We start from the raw sequence: 21,052 nt of genomic DNA, 5'->3' as shown, positions 1-21,052 counted from the left end.
CAGGCTGAACTGCTCAATAAATCATTACACAGCACTTATATACCGGTGTGGTCACCACCGGTATTACAGTATACAGCAGCCAAGATAAAGTAGTGCATCTCTTAAAATAGTTCTCTTAAAGGTGGAACGGTTACATACACCACAATGATGGACCTACTGAGTTTTTTTTTACCGTTTTCTGTTTTTTATTTCAGATTTCCAGCATTTGCCATTTTTCTTTGTATTTCTAGCTATTTTGAGTAATTCGGTAAATGGATGATATGACAGTATAAAGCAACTGAAAAGCAGTCTCTCTCATTCAATTAAAAAAATACATACAGAGTACAAAATTGCCATGTTCTTAATGAATTGCTAAAAAACATGACTAGCCCAAAACTGTGCTTGAATTCCATGCTTTTTCCTGTAGCTGGACAAGGGAACAATCTGCATTTTGAAACACTCTATGAGCTAGAGGAAGATGGGATTCATCATAAGTTTAAATCAGAAAGCAAACAGGAGATCAAATTAATTGGAAACAGATAAGTACCAGTCAGAGTGATCATTTAAATGGCATTCAAATCTAATTGTTAAATATATTCCTAAATATATGCAGAGAAAACAAATTATAATTTCAGTCCTTATCTCTAGTTGTAATAACTATGCTAATCTGGAATAGATACTTATTTAGTTCAAATAACTTGCTTTATATTGCAGAAATAACTAAATAATTTTAAACATTAATTTAAGGTAGTGTAAATATTTCCCAAAACAGTATTATACTTAAAAATAAAATAAAAATGAACTAGTAAATCTATTAGAATTGGTGTCTGGCATCTAAGCTCTGAGAAAAACCATTAATAAATCTAACTCTATTAAACAGTTTACTGACATTCTGGAAACATAGGTTAATTTTGCTAACTCTGTATTAAGAACCATGCAGTCATATGAGGCTGGATTTCCCTTTAAAATAACGCCCATTTTCGGGTGGTCTTGAGTTGGTGTAAAGAGCAAAATGGCATACTGTAGCTTACCGCCACAACATCAATTCCCCCAAAATATGGCCACCAAAATTTCACTTGCTATAAATTGCCTGTCCTGATAACCGACGACCCTTAGACTCCCCTCGTGTGTAAATGGCAGCGAGTGAACGTGGCCAAGCTGTCCATGTGATATATCCAAATCAGTACCTCTAGTTCAATAGTGGGCAAAACAGCCACTATATAAGTGGTGGTGTGAGTATCACAATGGTATCTCTGAGACAGACACCACATAATGGAAACCATCTTTGGTGTAGCTGTCTAAAACTTTCCAAACAGTGGTTTATTTAGCTATGAGCTTTGGAGCTTCACAAAATAGTTCTCCTGGCGTTTTAAAGTCAGTACTTTTACAATTTGTATTGGGAAAATGGATTGCCCAATGGAAATCCTTTTCTTACTGTGTTATGAAGAGGAGGAGGAAGAGGAGGAGAGGTGAATTTAAGAGGAGAGATTGAAGGTGCTTAGAGTGAGACATCACGTAAGACACTTGTTACCAGTACATCAATATCTATGTTATAGAGAACACAACCTAAAAAGTCTTACTTAGCTCTCTCTGCTCGTTAGTGCCTCAGAAGGCTGAAGTTCCTCTGCTCTTTCCTCAAGGCTATTAGGGAGTTATGCCAACTGCTGCCTGAAGATCTGCAGCCCATTTCAACAAGAAACAATGTAGCAGTGAAAATGACCACTGCTTTGAATTTATTTGCCACTGGATCGTTTCGGGCATCCTCAGGTGATCTTTGTCACATTAGTTAGGCAGCAGCTCACTACTGTATAAAGAAGTAATTGAAGCTCTGTTCAGGTAGGCCTCGCAGTTATAAAGTTCTCAATGGAACCTGCAAAATAAAGAAACCAAGCAGTCCAGTTGTGTCGAGTGGCGGAATTCCCGCAGGTGCAGAGACCAACTGACAAGAATATGTGTGGCCTTGAAAGCCTCATATAAAAACCCTCTTCATTTCATTGATAGGAAAGGGTTTCATTCTATGAATGTCCAGCTAGTGTGTGATGCCGATCATCTTATCCAGCATGTTAATGCCGACTGTCTAGGTAGCTGTAGTTATGCTCTTATCATGTGACAATCCACTATACCAATGCTGATGACTTAAAACCATGCACCAGGATGGTTATTGGTGGTCAGGAATATCCCCTACTGTTACAGCTAATGACTCCAGTACATCATCCAGAAAGAGGGACCCAGCAAACATATTGAGGCCCATGAGACTATAAGAAGTGTGAAAAAGTAGACTGTTTACATTCTGAAGTCTCAGTTTGGGTGCCTGGACAAATCTGATGGAGCCATGATGCACAGCCCAGCAAGTGTAGCCAGGATTATATTTAATTATAATTTTAGCCCGGAGGCGAGTTCCGTGCTGGGGGGCTCTTGTGAGGTCGGGAAACCCGAAAGAACAGGTTTCCTGAATGTCCTGCAGGTTTTAACTGCACTGCTCTTTTAAATCTTTTTCTGTCGGGTTCCTGCCCACAGGCTGGAGACCTTTTGGACAGGAAGCGTGCTTCACAAGGTCGCAGCCAAAGAGAGCAGGTAGGGGTAGTGGGGGAGTGAGAGAGATCGTGGTAAGGGTGGGGTGCTGACCACGGGGGGTTTGTTCCGATCGTGGGGATGGGAGGTCCCAATCGCAGGGGGAGGGGGATCCGATGGTGGTCATGGAGGTCCGATGGTGGCTGGGGGCTGGGGAGGCAGATGGTGGCCGGGGGGGGGGGGGGAGCAGATGGTGGGGGGGTGGTTGGCATTTACTGGTTAGCTTGTTGGGCATGGAGGGAGCACTCCTGCTCCTGGCCCACAAGTAGTGCTGTAAAGGCACTCACCTTATGGATTCAGCCCTTCTCGCCTCCTTGCACCCAGCCAAAATGAGTTAAAAATAGAATGACTGTTAAAATGAAGGCAGGCAGCCTCATTATAATATTTAAATGACCAGCCCGCTTCCCGCGAGCGGATTGTTCGCCTGTCCCTCATCCCACCTCGGCTAAAACCAGAAGTGGGCAGTTTCGAGGTGTGTTGGGTTCCTGTTTCAGATTTTTTGCATTTTAACCTCTGCCACAGCCCCAACCCACCCGTTTTTGGGAGTTAAAATTCAGCCCATAGTAGTTTGCTGGATGCTGCATAATATTGATATGTAGAAACTTTAGTGACGTAGTAAAAAAATCACAGAGATTTAATTCATCAGGAAAAATAATTGATGAAAACTATATTTTTCTTTGCCAGTTGCTCAATGTCTCCCTTCTTATTAGAATCATACAGCACAGAACGAAGCCATTCAGCCCATTGTGCCTGTGCAAGCTCTTTGAGAGAGCTATCCAATTAGTGCCACTCCCCTGCACTTTCCCCATAGCCCTGCAAATGTTTCCTTTTCAAGTATATATCCAATTCCCTCCTGTCTCCATATCCTGTTCTCTTTGTTCTTGTTTCTCATAACTTCCCATGTGCATCTTTCTCAATATAACAACAACTTGAATTTATATAGCGCCTTTAACGTGGTAAAATGCCCCAAGGTGCTTCACAGGAGCGTTATAAAACAAAATTTGACACTGAGCCACATAAGGAGATATTAGAACAGATGAGGGTCATAGAGTTAGGTTTTAAGGAGTGTCTAAAAGGAGGCGAGCGAGGTATAGAGACGGAGAGATTTAGAGAGGAAATTCCAGAGCTTAGGGCCTCGGCAGCTGAAGGCACGGCTGCCAATGGTGGAGCAATTAAAATCGGGAATGCGCACGAGGCCAAAATTGGAGGCGCACAGAGATCTCGGAGGGTTGCAGGGCTGGAGAAGATTTCAGAGCTAGGGAGGAACAAAGCCATGGAGGGATTTGAAAACAAGGAGGAGAATTTTAAAATCGAGGTGTTGCTGGACCAGGAGCCAATGTAGGTCACGAGTGATGGGTGAACGGGATTTGGTGCGAGTTAGGATACGGGCAGCTGAGTTTTGGATGAGCTCAAGTTTATGTTGGGTGGAAGATGGGAGGCCAGCCAGGCGAGCGTTGGAATAGTCCAGTCTAGAGATAACAAAGGCATGGATGAGGATTTCAACAGCAGATGAGCTGAGGCAGGGGAGGAGTCAGGCAATATTACGGTAGGTGGAAGTAGGCAGTCCTGGTGATGGAGCTGATATGTGGTCGGAAGCTCATCTCGGGGTCAAATACGACACCAAGGTTGCGAACGGTCTGGTTCAGCCTCAGACTCAGATTAGGGATAAGGGGTAAGCCATTTAGGACTGAAATGAGGAGGAATTTCTTCACCCAGAGAGTGGTGAACTTGTGGAATTCTCTGCCACAGAGGGCGGTGGAGGCCAGTTCATTAAATATATTCAAGAAAGAGTTGGATATATTTCTTGAGGCTAAAGGGATCAAGGGATATGGGGAGAAGGCAGGGACAGGGTACTGAAATTGGATGATCAGCCATGATCTCATTGAATGGCGGAGCAGGCTCGAAGGGCCGAATGGCCTACTCCTGCTCCTATCTTCTATGAATGAAGTCGGTGGCTAGGGAACGGAGTCTGTGGCAGGGTCCAAAAACATAAGTTTGGACTTTACGAACCTCGGCGGGTCCATGGTGGGCGACATCGGTGGCAGGTCCCGACCCCACTACTGTCTCCATCCCGGCCTCTAAAATTAATTTAGCATGATTGGGCTTGTTAAGCCCACCCAGCGAGTTTCCCGGCCAATTAGAGGAAGCCAGTCTGGTGACGTCATTTGATGACACGTCATCAGACGGTTTCCTTAAAGGGACCTTGACCAACTTTATTTTGACATTTGTGCTGTCAGTGTTCTACAGCATAGAGGTGCTGCAAACACTGACAAGCACTGAACAGAGGTGCAGGGTTGCACCCAGGCTCTCCCACGACTCCCCCCATATGTGGTGTCAAACATTGAAATCTTTATTTTCAACACTTTGCGTTGTTGGACAGATTTGTGTGCACCTTTGGAAGTGGCCTAGTGAGTTGCAGTGAATGGTGAGACATAACGGTTCTCCCCCCGCAATGGTCATGTGTGTGAAAGGAATGGCTTGGGCATTGTAGGGATGCTTTATGGTGTTGGTGTGGGGTGGTGCCAACCTGACGCATCATGTGGCAGCCAGGGTGTACAGCGTCAAGTGAAGTAAATCTGGCCATGATGAAGCCATCCCTGGCCTCCCGGGCAGCAATGTGCTCAGGTGCTGATGCCCTGTGTCCTGTGCAGCATCAGTTGATTGCGGAGAAGGTTGGTGTTGTTGGTGCTGCTGGTGTGCCTGGTGCTGCTGGTGTGCCTGGTGATGCTGGTGTTGGGGCTGATCGTGGTAGGATTCTGAGGACCAAGGTGAGAGAGTTTCAAGGGCACCCATGCTGATGGAATAGATGGCAGGTGAAGTAGAGATGACAGAAGCGATCTATCAATGGTGGGAGAGGTAATGAGGTCAGACTGGATGGAGACTTGTGTAAAGACGTGCAGCATCCTGAATCTGTTGTGGAAATGCCGTTTAGAGAAGCTAGTGGTTAAGGGAACATTTCTCAATCAGCTGGGAGCTTTAACTTGACAGCTGATTCAATGACCACTGACCTCCCGCCTCAGCTTCACAGACGAGGTCTAGGCACAACGGGAAACCGGTAAGCGACCTGGCAAATCAAAAAAGCTTGGCAAAAATCATTGATAAGTGGCTCAAAACAAGCCACTAATGATTTTAATTGCCTCCCTCGCCGCTGCTTGTTGGGTCTGCTCAGCGCTGACAGACCTGACATTTGGTAAAGGCGTGTGGCAGCGGGTTCACAGCAGGGTCCCGATCTGCTGGGGAAAAAAAACACTTTACCACCGATCGCACCTGCTGATCCCATGCAAAATCCAGCCCAAATATTTAGTTGTGGAACATTTCTGCTATGTTGGACAAGCAGTATGACAAATCAGAGATGGTGAAAGGGTCTAGCGAGATGTTGGTGAGGTAGAGCTGGGTGCTCTCAGTGTACACCAGGTGGAACCTGATGTTTTGTTTACGGATGATGTCATCGAGGGGCAGCATGTAGATGAGAAATAGGAGGGGGCCAAGGATAGATCCTTGGGGACTCCAATGGTAATGGTGCGGAAGTGGGAAGAGAAGCCATTGCAGGTGATTGTCTGGCTACGACTGGATAGATAAGAATGGAACCAGACGGGGGCAGTCCCACCCAGCTGGACGACAGAGGTGTTGGGGGAGGATGGTGTGGCCAACCGTGTCAAAGGCTACAGACAGGTTGAGAAGGATGAGGAGGGATAGTTTGCCACAGTCACCATCAAGTAGGATGTCATTTGTGACTTTGATAATATGCTATCAGGTTTCCTTCCCAGCCACTATGTACCTCCATAACTAATGGCGCCAGTCCATCCTGCTTAAACACCTTCAAAGCTTTAGGAATTCAGTAAAGGCTCAAATTCTCTTGGACTCTGAAACTGGGCTGTTTGTTGGGTATGCTTCTTTTATCATCTATAATTTTCATTAAATAAAAACTGTTCCTTGATGAGCATGAAACAAGAATTATGGAATCACATTAGGGCAAAATTTGCTTCTTCATGTGGTTGGTGGTGGGTTTCTTGAAAGTTTTATAGGGAAGAACTTCATTTCAATACTTAAATGAATGGTAATCCATATAAGTAAGACACAATGGCCTAGAAATTCAGTATCGCCACGTTTGGGGCGCTACAGCCGGGCGTTCGCTAAATTCAGCGCCGGGCGCAACTTAGCGCCACCTTCGCCGAAATTGAGTTGCATCGCCCCAAGAGGTTGCTGCTGCGTTAAAGCAGGTGGTGCACGACTATCATAAGGCGCTAAGCCAGCGAGCCGAGGCGCTACCAGCGAGGGCGGGCGCAGCGCAGGTGCGGCGAGTTATAGATTGCAGGCAGACACGCTGGCGCCGGTCAGCTCTTAAAGGGGGAGGGTCGATTTGTTTTGCTGCCACACCCTGCACACTGCAGCCCTGAATCTAGGCCTAGACAGACCTGCTTCAACAACTCAATGCCCATGACCATGGAGAAGGCCAGGGAGCAAGCGCAGCGCTTTAGTGAGGGTGCCCTGAAGGTTCTGGTTGGCGCAGTGGAGTGCCGGCGACCTACCCTATTCCCTGACAGTGGCAGGAGGCCGCTGCCCAATGGATACAGGAAAGCTTGGAGGGAGGTGGCAAACAGAGTGACCTCCAGCAGCATGGTCCCCAGGACACCCACGCAATGCAGAAAGAAGTTCAACGACCTCACTCGGGTTGTCAGGGTGAGTACCCTTTCCAGTATCCTCTTCATCCCTGCATGTGCACCTCACTTTCTGGCCAAAGGGTCCTGAAAGCCCCAATGCCCAACCCTCATCCAAGACCTATGGGACTCTCATGAAAATCACATGCACATTCACCACTTTACACACTGTCAGGGCTATTGCACCATGGGAGGCAGTGCAGGCAAGGTGAGGGCTTGACACTGTCAGGGCTATTCCATCATGGAAGGCAGTGCAGGCAAGATGAGGGCTTGACACTGTCAGGGCTATTCCACCATGGGAGGCAGTACAGGCAAGATCAGGGCTTGACACTGTACTCAGAGCCCGTCCTTTCTCTTGCAGGGCAAGCTGGCCCACAATCACAAGCAACAGCTACGGACCGGGGGAGGCCGTCCTGAACTTAAAGACCTCAGCGACCTGGAGCAGTGAGTGGAGCGGATTATGGGAGGCCGGCTGATTGGCCCCATCGCCACTGGAGATGCCGACCCCGTTCTGGACAGCAATGGTAAGGTCATCACCTTTTTGACCTCTCTCTTTCCACTTATGCCTCACAGCAGCATCCTTTGCCACTCTCAAACCAATGCAGTGCATTGCAGCACTCATGCCTCCCTCGATGCCGCCCTGTCCTCACTCTAAAGCAACTCTTGTGTCTCCCTGCTTTCAGATGCTGAATTGCCAGGTGAGGAGGCAGGCCCTCAAGCTGGCACTGAGTGAATCGGAAGGCGACGAGGAGGAAGAGGAAGCCGGACCATCAGTGCCACCCTCAGCCGAGGCAGCCCATGACCATGATGGGGACACATCTTCCCTGGAGGGGAGCAGGGGGGAAGGGTCTGATGACGGTGAAGCTCCGGGGCCCAGCGGGCTGCAGCAATGCGGGAGGGGTAGGGAAGCTCGACGGCCTTCTCCCCGGAGGGTGAGTTCGGCCTCCAGGCCTGCTACAGTGAGCGCAGAGGAGGTGCGGCTCCTTGGTGAAATGGGCCCGCACGCTGAGCGCAGGCACATTGAGCTCATGGCTGCAGTGGCAAGGATGCCTGACTGCATAGAGTCACTGGCAAGGAGTGTGCAGGAATTCGGGGCAGCACAGGCCAGGAGTCTGCAGGAATTCGGGGCAGCACAGGCCAGGAGTCTGCAGGACTTCGGGGCAGCACAGGCCAGGAGTCTGCAGGAGGTCGCTGCATCACAGGCCAGGAGTCAGCAGGAGGTCGCTGCATCACAGGCCAGGAGTCAGCAGGACGTCGCTGCATCACAGGCCAGGAGTCAGCAGGACGTCGCTGCATCACATGCGGCTTCCAGCCAAGTGCTTAGTCGTGCCATGCATTCACTGGCTGGTCTGATGCAGACACAGATCAGGGCCACACGGGCACTAACTGCTGCCACCCTCGCTGGATCGGCCAGGAATCACTGGGGCCCTCGCTGCGCCGCAGCAGCTCAGCAGTCTGTGCTTCAACAGATTGCTGCGCATGCTTCAGTGCTGGCCCGTGCGAGTGCCAGTGTTTCGGCCGACCAGGGAGTGCCTGTGCTCTGTCAGATTGCCAGCATTCCTGCTGCCAACACTGTCACTCCTCCACTGCAGCTGCCACCACACGTAGGACAGACTGCTGTCGCCCAAGCAGAGTTGGAGCAGTCAGCAGCCGGGCCCTCCAGGCCCAGAGCTGGTCCAGGCCGTCCCCCAAGGGCATCTGCCGACTCACTATCTGACCCTCAGCAGCCTTCCCCCAGCCTTGCTGCAGCCACTGGGGTCCCATTGAGGAGGAGCTGCAGGCCGGGAAGGGGCCAATCGCGCAAGCGAGGTGGATCACCCTCGCAGGCCAAAAAGTAGGAGGTGTGGCAAAATGTTGACTTTTTTATGAAGGCCAAGGATGTTGTGTTAGTTTTTTATGAAGGCCGAGATTGTTGTGTTTGTTTTTTATGAAGGCCGAGGATCATGGCCATTTTTGTTTCACTGTTTTGTTCATTTTCTCCAGTTTGTGAGAGCCAGTTATGTGTCTGATTGTTTTTTGGGGGGTTTCTCTGTATTTGTTTGTCAAGCGGGAAGGGCACAGAGTTTGTTAAATAAAAAATTGTCTTTATTCAGATTGTCCATGTTTGCACTTTGAACTATTTGTTGCCTTGACCGCCTCAGGGTTTGCAGAGCGGCCCCATTCATGTTCTTTCAATGGCACAAGCCATTCCCTGAGAGGGGGCCTAGAACCGACTTGCAATAAGCCGCTGATGGACGGCCCTTGCACTTTGTGCCTCCCTCCCGTCTTGGTGCTCCTCCTCCTCCTCTGGTGGCAGTGGCTGAGTCCTGAGGATAGCCAGGTTGTGCAGCATGCAGCACACTACAACGAAATGGGAGACTCGCTCAGGCGAGTACTGTAGGACTCCCCCGGAATGGTCCAGACAGAGGAACCGTTGCTTCAGCACACCGATTCAGATTAGATTTATTTGCCATATGTAACAAGTACAATGCAATGCTTGTTCCCCGTAGGGACGCGTCAGCTATACAGACAGCGCCACGTTGTGTGCTCAATGATGTTCCTGGTTGCTTGATGGCTGTCATTGTATCGTTCTTCAGCAGGGGTGGTGGGTGCACGGAGTGGGGTCATCAGCCAGGTGCACAAAGGATAGCCATTGTCCCCGAGAACAGAAGAACATAAGAAATAGGAGCAGGAGTAGGCCAATCGGCCCCTCGAGCCTGCTCCGCCATTCAATAAGATCATGGCTGATCTGATCCTAATCGCCAATCTACTATCACAGAACCATCTCCTGAATCTAACAGAATTAGACACACGAAATAGGAGCAGGATCAGGCTACACGGCCCCTGGGCCCGCTCCGCTACCCACAGGGCCATGACCGATCCGAACCTAGACTCATGTCCAAATTCCTGCCCGCTCCCCATAACCCTTAATTCCCTTTACTTCTAGGAAACAGTCTATTTCTGTTTTAAATTTATGTAATGATGTAGCTTCTACAGCTTTTTGGGGCAGCATATTCCATGGAGCTATCACCCTCTGAGTGAAGTAGTTCCTCCTCATCTCAGTTTTGAAACAGCAGCCCCTTATTGTAAGACTATGCCCCCTAGTTCTAGTTTCACCCATCATCGGGAACATCCTCCCCGCATCCACCCGATCCAACCCCTTCACAATCTTATATGTTTCAATAAGATCGCCTCTCATTATTCTGAACTCTAATGAGTAGAGCCCCAATCTACTCAATCTCTCCTCATATGTCCATCCCCTCATCCCCGGGATTAACCGAGTGAACCTTCTTTGTACTGACTCGAGAGCAAGTATGTCTTTTCTTAAGTATGGACACCAAAACTGTATGCAGTATTCCAGGTGCGGTCTCACCAATACCTTGTACAACTGAATCAATACCTCCCTATTTTTATGTTCTATCCCCCTAGCAATGAAAGCCAACATTCCATTGGCCTTCTTAATCACTTGCTGCACCTGCATACTAACCTTTTGAGTTTCGTGCACCAGGACCCCCAGATCCCTTTGTACTTCAGTACTTTCCAGTTTCTTGCCATTAAGATAATAACTTGCTCTACGATTTTTCCTGCCAAAGTGCATAACCTCACACTTTCCAGTATTGTATTCCATCTGCCAAATCTCTGCCCACTTACTTAGCCTGTCTATGTCCCCTTGCAGGTTTTTTATGTCCTCCTCACTCACTACTTTCCCTCCCATCTTAGTATCATCTGCAAACTTTGATATGTTACACTCGGTCCCCTCCTCCAAATCGTTAATATAGATTGTAAAGAGTTGGGGACCCAGCACTGACCCCTGCGGAACACCACTAGTTACTGATTGCCAGTCTGAGAATGAACTATTTATCCCAACTCTCTGCCTTCTGTTAGATAGCCAATCCTCTATCCATGCCAGAATATTACCCCCAATCCCGTGATTTTTTATCTTAAGCAATAATCTTTTGTGTGGCACCTTGTCAAATGCCTTTTGGAAGTCCAAATACACTATGTCCACTGGTTCCCCTTTATCCACCCTATATGTTACTTCCTCAAAGAACTCCAGCAAATTTGTCAAACATGACTTCCCCTTCATAAAACCATGCTGACTTTGTCCTATTAAATTATGTTTATCCAAGTGTCCTGTTACTGTCTCCTTAATAATGGACTCCAAAATTTTACCTACCACAGATGTTAGGCTAACCGAACTATAGTTTCCAGCCTTCTGTCTACTGCCCTTTTTAAATAAGGGTGTTACATTAGCAGTTTTCCAGTCTGCCGGGACCTTTGCTGAGTCCAGGGAGTTTGGGAAAATTATTACCAATGCATCCACAATCCCTACCGCCACTTCCCTCAAGACCCTAGGATGTAAGCCATCAGGTCCAGGTGATTTATCCGCCTTGAGTCCCATTATTTTACCGAGTACCACTTCCTTCGTGATTTTGATCGTGTTTAGCTCCTCCCCCACTATAGCCCCCTGTTTGTCCAGTGTTGGGATATTCTTAGTGTCCTCTACTGTAAAGACTGATACAAAATATTCATTCAGTGTTTTTGCCATCTCCATATTTCCCACCATTAATTTCCCGGTCTCATCCTCTAAGGGACCAACATTTACTTCAGCCACCCTTTTTCTTTTTATATAACTATAAAAACTCTTACTATCTGTTTTTATATTTTTTGCTAATTTACTTTCATAATCTATCTTCCCTTTCTTAATCAATCTTTTTGTTATTTTTTGCTGTCTTTTAAAGACTTCCAAATCCTCTATCCTCCCACTAGATTTGGCTACCTTATATGCCCTTGTTTTTAGTCGAATACTATCCTTAATTTCTTTACTTAGCCACGGATGGCTGTCTTTTCTTTTACACCCTTTTCTTCTCAGTGGAATATATATTTTTTGGAAGTTGTAAAATAACTCCTTAAATGTACACCACTGATCATGTATCGTCTTACCCTTTAATCTATTTTCCCAATCCACTCTACTCAATTCCGTTCTCATACCTTCATAGTCTCCTTTATTCAAGCTTAGCACGCTTGTTTGAGATCCAACCTTCTCACCCTCTAATTGAATATGGAATTCAACCATGTTATGGTCACTCATTCCAAGGGGATCCTTTACCAGGACATTTTTAATTAATCCTGTCTCGTTACACAGGACCAGATCTAAGGTTGCTTGCCCCCTGGTTGGTTCAGTTACATACTGCTCAAGAAACCCATCCCTAATACACTCAATGAACTCATCCTCAAGGCAGCCCTGCCCAATTTGATTTGTCCAATTAATATGATAGTTAAAATCCCCCATAATTATAGATGTTCCCTTATCACAAGCCTCAACTATTTCCTGATTGATACTCCGTCCAACAGAGTTGCAACTGTTCGGAGGCCTATAGACTACGCCCACTAGTGTTTTTTCCCCCTTATTATTCCTTATCTTCACCCAAACTGTTTCATTATCCTGATCTTTTGACCCAATATCATTTCTCTGTATTACAGTGATTCCTTCCTTTATTAACATAGCCACCCCACCTCCCCTTCCTTCCTGCCTGTCCTTCCTGATCGTTAAATAACCTGGTATGTTTAATTCCCTGGAGAAGCCAGCCTCCTGGGTGAGCCGGGGCTTCAAAAATGTCTGCCACAGAAGTCTGGTGCAGGATGAAGGCGTCGTAGCTGCTGCCTGGAAAGCGGGCATTCACAGCTAGTATGAGCTGCCTGTGGTCACAAACCAACTGCACGTTCAGCGAATGGTAGCCCTTCCGGTTGCGGTAATCCTCGGCATTCTGTAGAGGCACCCGCAAAGCCACATGCGTGCAGTCAATGGCGCCCTGGACCATGGGGAAGCCCGCTATTCTTGCAAATCCCATTGCACGCTCTTGCTGCTTGTCCGGGGTCATGGGGAAGGAAATGTACTGATGTCTCCTTCTGAAGAGGGCATTCGTGACCTGGCGGATGCAGCAATGCACCGCGAACTGGGAGATATTGGCAATGTCCCCAGTAGCGGATTGGAAGGAGCCAGTGGCATAGAAGTTGAGAGCCACTGTCAACTTCACCGCCACCGACAGAGACGTCCTGCTCCTCAGCTGAGGCTGCAGATCTCTCTGAAGCAGGTGGCAGATCTCCGTGACCACCTCCCTTCTGAATCGAAGCCTCCGAATGCACTGTTCCTCACACATGTTGAGGTAGGAGAAGTGCTGTCAGTATACCCTGGGAGGGTAAGGCCTCCTGTGCCGACGCCTGTTGGCCCTTCTTCGTCTGGCCATGATTGGCACTCTCTCTCGGCGTCTCTGAGCCCTTTCAATGCAATGTAGAAACCCAAAGTTTCCACCCATTGCAGCCCCCATTATATGTGGCCACTCAAGGCTATGGCACTGAGAAATAAATCCAATTGCAAAGCTCTGGCCTGAAGCCAGAAGTACCTGTGCGAGTGATGAGTCAAAGCAGAAAGCTCTCTCCCTTTGTCTCTCTCCAAATCTCTCTCTCTCACCCAGAATGAGTGGAACAAAATGGCTGCCACAAAGAATGCAGAAAGAGTCCCCTTTAAATAGCAGCACCCCCCCCCCCCCCAGCCCCACAGCGACTGGGAACCGTTCCACTCAACCAGTCGCTGGGAGCGCCAGGCGCAAAGAAGGGGAGCGCCACTGAAGTTCCGGTTCGGGGCACACCAGGGGCGTTGCACCATGAAATTACGTCAGGATCTGCGCGCACAGCTGAACAGGCGCTGCGGTTTTGCGCCGCTAATTCTTGACTCAAGTTCGCGAGAGGCACAGATCGCACCGCGCTCGGGTGCTAGCCGTTTCGTGCCTCACTTCTCTCCCTCTTAAGGCGCTAGCAGCTGGCGCTAACAACTGAATTTCTAGGCCAATATGATTTCCTGTCCACTTATGATGGGAAATCATACTGTGTGCTTCTGCTTACCTATCTAATATGTGTGTAACAGGAAGTTCCATATGTGATAGCCCTCTTAAAGGACACACATATAAAAAATGTACTTAAGTGCTTTCTTTGTTCTTTATATTCTGTTTTCTGTTTCTTCAAAAATGTTATGTTGTTCTTTTCTCGTAACTTGTAGGGAATATTTATTTTGAAAAAGAGCTGAATGAGCAAAATCACCAGAAAGTCAAATGTAATTGAAGCATTTCACAAGACTTCAGCATGACAGGAAAAACTTAAAAAAGGGAATATATCAAAGGGCTGTTGCACTATAAATGTTCATGGGGGCTCTGTGAATGAAAAGGAATCTGAGTGCAAGCTTTAGGGGGAAAAATTCGGTTGCTTTGCGCTTCCCTAAGAGGGCGCTAACAGCACAAAAAGCAACCGCGAATTTCAGCGGGAGGTTAGCAGCAGCAGTAACCGTTAGCGCACCGTGGCGCTGCACCACCAGCGATTACGTCATCGCCATGTGTTGTGTATGTGCCTTTAAGAGAAGAACTGATTCTATACTGCAGTACCGGCAGTGACTACCTCTGTATATAAAGCCATAGCAGGCTTCTGTATTTCAGTCTTGAATTACTCTCTGTTCAGTAAATACCTGTTTTATTGTTCTCCTGCAGTCTGAGTATTATTGATCCTCGGACATTGCACTGCCGACGGGTAGGTTTGAACTCACCTGCAGTACTGCATCACCTCACGGGGATCTTTTCCCTGAAGAGAAGCTTCTTGGAGGTCGAAGTCAGAACGGCGGGCGTCGACCGCGGGCAACCGCCCAGGGATCCATCGGAGAGTTGCAGGGGAGGCTTTGGAGAGCTGGGCCTGGCTCCCCAGTCGAGGTGTTCCAGCAAGTCGTGCTGGTAGCAGGTAGTGCGCTGACCCTTCCGGACTGCAGCGGGCTCGGGCTCGATCGAGCAGCTCTGCAAAGGGGCCGTGCAGCGTCGTCGGGAGGAAGAGAGAGAGAGAGGGTGGAGCGCACAGGGCGCGGTCGGTGCTCAAGAGCAGGGCAGCGTGGAGAGGATAGAATGCGGGGAAGGAAAAGTGAGGCGCACCGAAGCCGCGGGTCGCCGCCATTACCCTGTAGAATGCTAGGAGCAGCGTGGCAGCAAGGGGAAGAAGGAAAAGCGTGGGAGGTGCCATTTTATTCCATTGGGGAAGAAGGAAAAGCGCGGGGGGCGCCATTTTATTACATTGGGGAAGAAGAAAAAGCGCGGGAGGCGCCATTTTAAATCACCCAAGATGCCAAAGAGTGGCAGTATCACTGCTTTCGACAACGAGGTAGAAGACTGGACCACGTATGTGGAAAGAATTGAAGTGTACTGCAATGCCAATGAGGTGGCCAATGGAAAGAAGGCGTTGGTATTATTAAATTTGATGGGCGCGAGAACGTACGGCCTTTTGCGGAATTTAATTACCCCAGCTAAACCAATGGAGAAAAGTTTTGAAGAGATTGTTAATATCTTACAGGAACACCTAAACCCTACACTGCTGCTGATTGCAGAAAGATTCAAGTTCCATAAAAGAAACCAGCACAAAGATGAGAACAATGCTGACTATCTTACGGAACTATGCAAGTTATCGAAGCACTGCCAGTTCGGAGCAGGACTGGCAGACACCTTGCGGGATAAGTTTGTCTGCGGGCTCCAGAGTGAAGGAACCCAGAAACGACTACTTTCGGAAAAGGACCTGACGCTAGAACAGGCTTTCAGCGTGGCAGTATCCTACGAAGCAGCAGCATGGGGAGCTGCGGAAATACAACAGAAACCACAGGAATACAGCGCTAACGAAATGGCATATGGAGCAGAAAAGTGCTATCACTGCGGCAGAACAACCCATGATCAGAAGGACTGCTGGGTTAAGGACAAAGTATGCAGGCAATGTGGGAAAATGGGACACATAGCAAGAGTCTGCAGGTCGGGAAAGAAAACCAACACTACAAGAACTACTAAGGAAAAGTACAAGGAAGTAAAGAAATTGACAGACAGTAGTTCGGAAGATCAGGAGAGTGATAAGGACTCCGGGAGCAGGAGACTAAGTTGTCTAAAGTTATACAACGTGATCGCAAAGGAGGATCACCGAACCATTTGGGTCACCCTCATGATAGCAGGGTCCCCAGTAAAGATGGAATTGGACACAGGATCAGCCCTAACTGTCATGATCGATGAGACTATGAGCGGCTATTCTCACACATACCCTTGAAGGACACGTCCATTGTATTGAAGACATACACGGGGCAAAAAGTCTACCCCAGAGGAAAAATAAGGGTGCCAGTTGAATACAACGGCAAGGAAACACAGAACCTGTATCTATATATACTACCAGGTGGAGGACCACCATTATTGGGACGTGAATGGATCCGAAAAATACAATTGGATTGGCATTCCATTCAGGCGCTAACTGTGACTGATAAAAAGGATGATGACGTCACACCTGGGCGACTGTCAAAAATTCTAACTGACGCGAAAGAGGTGTTCCAACAAGGACTTGGGACTCTAAAAGGAGTAACGGCCATGATAAAAATCGAAGATAACGCAAACCCAAAATTTTTTAAGGCCAGACCGGTACCTTATGCGATCCGCCCAGCCGTTGAGCAGAGCTGGAGAGTCTGGAGCATTCGGGTGTGCTGTCCAAGGTGGACTGGAGCGAGTGGGCCACACCCATCGTTCCTGTAATGAAGAAATCATTGAGCAGCACGCCTGGGGAACCGAAGAAGGTTCGCATCTGTGGGGACTTCAAGGTAGCTGTGAACCCAGTCCTGCACACAGTACAATATCCACTTCCACGGATGGAAGATATTTTCGCCTCACTATCTGGAGGGAAACGCTTTACAAAGATTGATCTGGCCCAAGCGTATCTACAAATGGAGGTGGAAGAAGCGTCTAGGAAATACCTCACGATAAACACTCACAAAGGCCTTTACCAGTACAATCGACTGGTATTCGGGGTAGCATCTTCCCCGGCTATTTGGCAGAGGGTGATGGAACAAGTCCTGCAAGGGATCCCGGGAACCCAGTGTTATTTGGACGGTATCCTGGTTACGGGCGAAAATGACAGTGAACACCTTGCCAACCTGGAGCAGGTGCTCACGAGATTACAGGAATATGGGCTACGAGCCAACCGCCCCAAATGCGAGTTCTTCAGGAGACAAATCTCGTATTGTGGCCACATGATTGATGAGGAAGGGTTGCATAAGTCGCCGGACAAGATTGAGGCTGTAGTCAAGGCTCCAGCACCGGAAAATGTGTCGCAACTGAGGTTGTTCCTCGGGTTGGTGAACTACTACCATAAGTTCTTGCCGAATTTATCTACAATTCTGCACCCACTGAACGCACTACTGCAAACTGGAGTAACATGGAAATGGAGTGATGAGTGTAAGCGTGCCTTTCAGAAATGTAAATGCCTAATCACTTCAAAAGAAGTATTGGCCCACTACAATCCAACACTACCGATTCGGTTAGCATGTGATGCGTCTCCCTACGGCATCGGAGCGGTGCTGTCACACAAATTCCCTGACGGTTCAGAGAGGCCAATAGCCTTTGCGTCGCGCTCGTTAACCTCAGCCGAGCGTAGCTACGCCCAGATTGACAGGGAGGCCCTCAGCCTGGTGTGGGGGGTGAAGAAGTTCAATCACTATCTGCACGGGCAGAAATTCACCCTATTGACTGATCATCAGCCCCTGGTCTCCATTTTTAACCCAAAGAAGGGCGTTCCGGTGATGGTGGCGCAACGGCTGCAAAGATGGTCACTTTTTCTAGGGGCACATCAATACGACATAGAGTACAAGGGTACGAAACAGCATGGAAACGCTGACGGGCTGTCGCGCCTACCGTTGCCTACGGTAGAGGAAGCACCTGCAGTGGACCCTGTTGAGATATTCCATGCGACCATAGTCGAATGTCTACCTGTTACAAACTCAAGTATAGAGAAGGAAACCCGAAATGACCTGACACTCTCTCGGGTCTATGATTTGACGGTGAAGGGATGGCCAGCACATGGCGACTCACTGTTGCCAGCATTCTCGCCAGGGAGAGAACAGCTGTCAGTGTGCCGGGGGACCTTGATGTGTGGATCCCGAGTGGTAATTCCACCCAAGTTGAGAGATAGAGTGCTCAATGAGCTTCATGAGGGTCATCTGGGAGGGGTAAAAATGAAGAGCCTAGCCAGGGCATTTGTGTGGTGGCTGGGAATCGATAAAGAAATCGAGGATATAACCAAGAGATGCACAGGAAGCCAGAAGGTCCAAAACGCTCCACCACAGGCCCCGCTACATCCATGGGAGTGGCCCTCATCTCCATGGCAACAGGTACACATCGATTTTGCTGGTCCATTTATGGACTCAATGTTCCTAATCGCTGTGGACGCCCATTCGAAATGGCCAGAGGTCATCAAAATGTCCTCCTCCACCACAGAGAAAACTATTGCAGTCCTACGGACCATCTTCACCAGGAATGGCTTGCCAGAACAGATTTGCTCTGACAATGGGCCACAGTTTGTGTCAGAGGATTTCCGGAGGTTTCTGAGGAATAATGGGGTGAAGCATTACACATCTGCCCCATATCATCCAGCCACAAATGGATTGGCTGAGAGGTTTGTCCAGACCTTTAAAAAGGCAATAAAGGCAATGCATAATGACGACATACCACTACAACACAAGGTGGATAATTTCTTGTTTGCTTACCGGAATGCGACACATGCAGTCACCAACCAAGCTCCAGCCATAATGTTCTTCAACCGAAGGCTAAGATGTCGCCTGGATTTGCTCAAACCAAACATAAGACGAGATGTTGAGGATAAGCAATTCCAGCACATAAATGAGAAGCCAACCAAGAGCTTCAAGATAGGGCAACCATTCTTGGCCCGCGACTACCGAACAGAAAAATGGCAGCCAGGAACGATATGCACACAGCAGGGACCACTAATGTACACAGTGGACGTTGGAGAGAGCATCGTGAGACGCCATGCTGACCAGATTCTAGAGTCACAGGAACAAGCCAAACCCATACCACGAGCAGGTGCACCTGGTAATCAACCCGAAGTACAGATTGTGTCTACCTCAGAAGCAGTGGTATTGGAAGCTGACGAACCAACCAATGACAATGAGCCAGAATCAACTCCGCCGCAAGAACAGGATACTCGAGAAAGGCGCTATCCAGTCAGGATCAGGAAGCCTCCTCAAAGACTGAACTTATAAATGATTATTTCAGTTGATGTATATAGTACAGAGAAAATTGTAATTGTAATTAGTTATTATTTAGTTGTTAAATGAATGTTATGTACTGTTTATCTAAAAGGGGAGGAATTGTTGTGTATGTGCCTTTAAGAGAAGAACTGATTCTATACTGCAGTACTGGCAGTGACCACCCCTGTATATAAAGCCATAGCAGGCTTCTGTATTTCAGTCTTGAATTACTCTCTGTTCAGTAAATACCTGTTTTATTGTTCTCCTGCAGTCTGAGTATTATTGATCCTCAGACATTACACCATGCGCAGCGCCCCGCTCACCCCCTGGCCATGATCTTCGGTAGCGCTCCCTAACTTACCGCCGGATGCTATGTCCGACGGGATCAGGGGGGCCTACCAGGGCGGTGCTAGTTAAAGGGGAGGTGGCGGACGGCCATTTTTGTTGCTGGCCACCTGCCAGCACCTGCCCCTGTTGCTGTCCCCGGCCCCCGTGAAGCCCCCCCGCGGGGTGCCGGCTGCTCTCCGTGAGCCGGGCTCATTTGCCGGCACTCCCGATCCCTGCTGGCCCTGCTGGGCGCCTGGCCGCAGTACTGCAGGCCTTCCTCCCCTCTGCGCTGCGGCACGTAGCGCCGCGATATTGCCTCGTAGCGCTCCAAGTGGGATGCAGGGCACTTCCAGTAGCCCCGCTCCTCCCTCTTGTCGCGCTACCTGGGAAAATCGGTCATGGGGGTGCTAATTTTTTAGTAGCGCCCCGGCGAAGTTAGCACCCCAAAGGGGGCGCGACTCAATTTTTCCCCCTTAGAGTCCTATGGCAGTTACAAAATCAATTTAAAATGAATGAAGTGGCCTGATTTTACCGCCTGTGAAATACAGTCTTCTTCTTAGGCAGTCCCTCGCAACCGAGGATGACTTGCTTCCACACTAAAAATGAGTTCTCAGGTGACTGATGAGTCCAATGCGGGACCTGCAGTCTCTTTCACAGATGGGGCAGACGATGGTTGAAGGGGCGGGTGGGTGGGGTGCTTGGGTTGACGTGCGCTCCTTCCGTTGTTTGCGCTTGGCTTCTGCTTGCTCCTGGCGAAGAGACTCGAGGTGTTCGGCGCCTTCCCAGATGCTTCTCCTCCACCTTGTGCGGTCTGGGGCCAGGATTCCCAGGTGTTGGTGGGGATGTTGCACTTTTTCAAGGAGGCTTTGAGGGTGTCCTTGATGCATTTCCTCTGCCCAACTGGGGCTCTCTTGCCGTGTCAGAGCTCCGAGTAGAGCGCTTGTTTTGGGACTCTCGTATCGGGCATGCGGACGATGTGGCCTATCCATCGGAGCTGATTGAGCGTGGTCAAAGCTTCAATGCTGGGGATGTTGGCCTGAGCGAGAACACTGACGTTAGTGTCCCTATCCTGCCAATGGATTTGCAGGATCTTGCGGAGGCAGCGTTGGTGGTACCTCTCCAGTGCTTTGAGGTGCCTGCTGTACATGGTCCATGAATCTGAAGCATACAGGAGGGCGGGTATCACTACTGCTCTGTAGACCATGAGCTTGGTGCTGGGTTTGAGGTCCTGGTCTTCAAACACTCTCTTCCTCAGGCGACTGAAAGCTGCACTAGCACCCTGAAGGTGGTATTGGACTTCATCATCGACGTCTTGCCCTTGTAGGCTCTCGAGATATGGAAAGTGGTCCACATTGTCCAAGGCCTTGTCGTGGATTTTGATAATCGGGGAGCAATACTGTGTGGTGGTGGCAGGTTGGGAGAGGACCTTTGTCTTACGGATGTT

The 21,052-nt window shown here is 48.7% G+C and overlaps 1 protein-coding gene across 1 annotated transcript in view; it reads left to right on the top strand.

The window, feature by feature from the left end:
• Window positions 1-8,788: 8,788 nt before the first annotated feature.
• The window catches only part of spata6 (spermatogenesis associated 6), a 262,544-nt gene continuing 250,280 nt past the window's right edge, over window positions 8,789-21,052 (top strand). Inside the window, exon 1 of the mRNA XM_085982889.1 lies at window positions 8,789-9,049. The gene's annotated coding sequence lies outside the window, so the exon portion shown is untranslated. The remainder of the gene's footprint in view (window positions 9,050-21,052) is intronic.

This window comes from Somniosus microcephalus, chromosome 3 (assembly GCF_052327205.1).
Source record: "Somniosus microcephalus isolate GS21.2 chromosome 3, FLI_Smic_1.0, whole genome shotgun sequence".
Lineage (NCBI taxonomy): Eukaryota > Metazoa > Chordata > Chondrichthyes > Squaliformes > Somniosidae > Somniosus > Somniosus microcephalus.
Note: the sequence above shows the minus strand (reverse complement) of the source record. Positions and strands in the feature narration are given on the sequence as shown.